The sequence below is a fragment of the Leuciscus leuciscus genome (assembly GCF_965113295.1).
Source record: "Leuciscus leuciscus genome assembly, chromosome: 5".
NCBI lineage: Eukaryota > Metazoa > Chordata > Actinopteri > Cypriniformes > Leuciscidae > Leuciscus > Leuciscus leuciscus.
The window spans coordinates 41,069,536-41,073,786 of record NC_138729.1 but is presented as its reverse complement, the minus strand read 5'-3'; positions in this window follow the sequence as shown (position 1 = coordinate 41,073,786).

The following is a 4,251-nucleotide window of genomic DNA, read 5'->3' as shown; positions in this document are numbered from 1 at the left end:
AATGCTGAGCTCACTCATGCAGCGCATTTACTGGAAATACATGAGAAAACACCAAACAGACATCGGATTGTTGGTCATCCGGTCACAAAACTGCCATTTACCTTGACAGGAACTCTAAAAGACTTCACATGATTATGAACTATGTCTTTTTTTAAATATGCTTTCGTGAAGACAAAAACATAACATAATACAAACAATAATACATCATACCTGGAAATAAATGAGAAAACACCAAAAAGGACATGAATTGTTGGTCATACTGTCACAAAACTGTTGAAAATACATATAAGAACAATCAAAACGAATATACAGAAAGAAAAGAAATACAGCAGATTCCATATACATGTAATGTGCTCTGCCACTTGTAGAACACCTGAAATCCAATTTTATCATCACTTGTTATATTCTTTATCACTCCAATATGAAATAAAAGAGTCTTAAACACATTTCTAGAGAGATATGTTTAACTTTAAAGGGAAATAAAGTTATATCTACCAACATTCTATGACCATATGACCAGAGAGAAATTTTACTTGCCATTCGACAGTTTGGCTGGAACTGACAAGAAAATGGCTGACATCACACATTTCTTACTCTCGATCATAGCCTGCAAGTGTCTCCATATCCCCTCTACTAGGATGTTACGTAAAATAGTTTGAATTAAGCGTTTGCTTTTGCAAGAGATGTCTGATGTTTTGCATCTTGTGTGCGTGTTTTGTCGTTTTGTGTGTAGAGTTTTTAAAAAATGGAGCCATAAATTTACTGATGTGCGACTACATTTACATTTTTACATTTATTCATTTTAGCTGACGCTTTTATACAAAGCGACTTACAATTGCTATATATGTCAGAGGTCGCACGCCTCTGGAGCAACTAGGGGTTAAGTGTCTTGCTCAGGGACACATTGGTGTCTCACAGTGGATTCGAACCCGGGTCTCTCACACCAAAGGCATGTGTCTTATCCATTGCGCCACCACCACCCGACTATATACTTACTTACCGAAACCCGGTATTAAATGAGCCCCGGTGCTAAATTATGAAAGACCTTCGACGCTATCGGTTCTGCTGTTGGTGCTGGAGAAATTAAGAAAATGCACTTAACTATTTATTATTGCTATATAGACGTTATCTTGCAAATTCTATCTTGCCAGCCATTTCTGCTATAATATTAAACCATTTGTCTGCGATGCATTTTTGCTATTCGTAATCCAAAAGAGACAAATCTCTCTCACAGAACAACAGTGTGCACAACATGAAAGGCCCCGCTTAATGAGTGACGATGGCTGAGAGAACTAAACAAAAATTTCGTCTGGTTACACTTCAGGGCTGTGATATTAATCTAAATTTATTTTTAATTTCGATTTTGGCTTCCAATGATTATAAAGAGAAGATATGAGGTAAAACTATTAAAAACTAGCCGCTTTCCATCTTGCGCAACTTCCTTCCCTTCAGAGCGGTGCGCATTCGTTCCTCCACTACTGTATGTTTGGTGTGGTTAGTGCCATAGTGCTATGGGACTGATGAGCTCATCACTGGTGCACAGCTGCATTTTTTCCAGTCGCCAAAAATGTAATTATTACTTTCATTTCTGCATTTAGAGTTTTGATTTGTAGAGTGGGAGAAGCTATTAAAATATCAGTTTCAAAAAGAATACCTTAATGACCAAACTTTTATTGTTTGATCAACTCAATACATTAGGCTACTTGTTCATTGGAAAGTGTGTGTTTTCCTCTCTGCTGCCATCTTGTTATTCCTAACTAGGTTAGGATACCTCTCAGCACTCTTAAATAATGTAGGATAATTTAGGAGTTAGTCTTAACACTTAGGAACCTTTATGAATCACTCTTATTCTTAAGTTTAGGAATAAGAGTAAAATGATGTCATTCTTAGGATTTTGACATACTTAAGACAAAAAGTTTACACTGAGTGGCCCTGGGCCCGTATTTTTCTGGGCTCACTTTTTATTTTAAAGGGAACTAATCCTTTAATATCAAGAATTCACATTTTAAGCCTATAATTCACGAGTTCACACTTACAAATAAGTCAGATAGAATAAATGCGTATTTGGCGTGCTGTCCGGGGAGAGGGATCCGGGCTCGGTATTTGGCCGAACCCAGAGGTTATCTTTTCAGAGCTGCAGTTTAAAAACAAACACCTTTGCCCTTTGTCGTCTATCAAACCTACTAAATAGTTGTATTTCACTCTCAATTATTTTTATTTTTTTTGGCACAAAGTCACAGAACACAGCCCTGGAAGTGGCCGGCATTAGCAAGCAAGACACAGAAAGACCAAAAGATGCACTGCCCAGCAAGGCTAGAAAGAGAGACTAGAGAGAGATGCACATCAACTTAAAGGCTTATTTATACTTATACGTTGGACCTACGCCGGAGCCTCTACCTATAGACTACGCGTTGGTTTTCATGTAGGCTGTACTTCTGTGTACTATACTATCATGTATAGGCCTACTATTAACTTTACTAGCCTGACGTCGTCATACTCAGATTCTAGTCAGAATATGAGTCTGATACTGCTCCATTGGGCTGTGATTAAGGGGCAACCGAACCAGAAAAAGAAAATGCCTCGCCCTCCTTAGTTACTGTTGCTACAGATTCAGAAACGAATTCAGCCGCTTGGCTCTGACGTTACTGTTAATCATCTGTCCATCACCGTATAAAGTCCACCCTGATCATTTGATTGGTCCGAACAGCTATGGTTCGAGCAACGGATCAAGTCCAGACCGAACTTCCCGACCTAGGTGGTAGGGATCATAGACATGTATAGAAAGGCTAGATAGCTTACCGGCGCTGAGAGCCAATGGGACCCGACGACGTCACACGGCGGCCATCTTAGGACAGGACCGCTCGTCCAGTTATAACATTAAAGTCTATTGTGCATGTAGTGCTGAAATAACTATATTTTGCTCAATTTTCAACCGATTTTCAAACGGCTTGGTGTGTCATAAACGTCAGGGATGCGGCTATTTAACTGCATACTTGTGAAAAATTATAGCCACAAACGGCATCAGCACAAATCATAGCCACGTTAATAAGGTTTGTAATAAACCAAACCGTTTGTAAATCCGTCAAGAATTCAGCAAGTTACGAGCATTTTAGTTGGCGTATGTCACTCACCTTCCGTCCACAGCAGCAGGGAGCAGCAGCGCAGTCTCCTGACCTAAGATGGCCGCCAAGTGACGACACAGCTGACTCCGCCTTGAGCCATCTAGCCTTTCTATACATGTCTATGGTAGGGATGGGGAAATGAAGCCTCATGAATCACTGACTGTTCCGGGAAAAGATTCATATGGAGTCAATAAAGGGCCATATATATCTGCAAAATAAAACAATGTTTTGCAAACAAAAAATATGTTTTGCAAAAAAAAAATTTTTTTGCAAATAAAAATAAGAGTATTGAGAATTTTTTTTTGCTTTTTTGCAAGTAAAAAAAAAATTATTGCAAAAGAAAAGTTAACCACTGAGAGAAAAAATAAAGTTTAGCAAAGTAAAACTTCAGCAGCATTGACTTTGCAACACATTTTTCCCTTTGCGCCGCTCCTTTAAATCCTCGTTTCAGTCATCTGTGCCTCTGCGGCGCAAGCTTTCCTTTGCGCTTCATTTTTATTTGCGCCTCGCTTTGTGTCCCTGATTTGACGTGGGGGGAGGGGTCAAGAGGTTGGGGTGTGTATAAGGGACGAAGGCGCGTCCCTCTCGTAACGTCATCAGCGCGAGCCCCAGACCGACTGGGGCTGCGTTCCAGTCCACTTTTAGACACGCACTTGCGAACTTCCCTAAGCACTTCCCCTTGGGGGAATCCCTGCCGCCATTTTGAAGTGCGTTCCACTTCGTGAAGTGGACGAGGGAAGTTTATATGGACAGACCCTCGTTCCCTCGATTTTGACCGAGGGAGCGAGTCTGCTTCAAATGTATACTTCAGGCACCTATATGTCCCACAATGCAGTACGATTGTGACGTCACCACATATCTCATCTAATCACCACCACAACAGACAACTCTATGATATATTAATAATATATATTTTTAATTTAAAACAACCCAAACACACCTATAAACATTTGGATGCTGCATTAAACAAATTCTTAAAGGGAAAAAAAATTTAAATAATAAATCAACTCCACAGCTGATTCCAAGTGATCAAGGGCTTAGGAAGTTCCAATTCAGCCCATTGCAGTTTCCGCCAGTAGTGAGCACTCGCAATGACGTACATCCGAGTGAACGAGACGGAGGGAAGTTA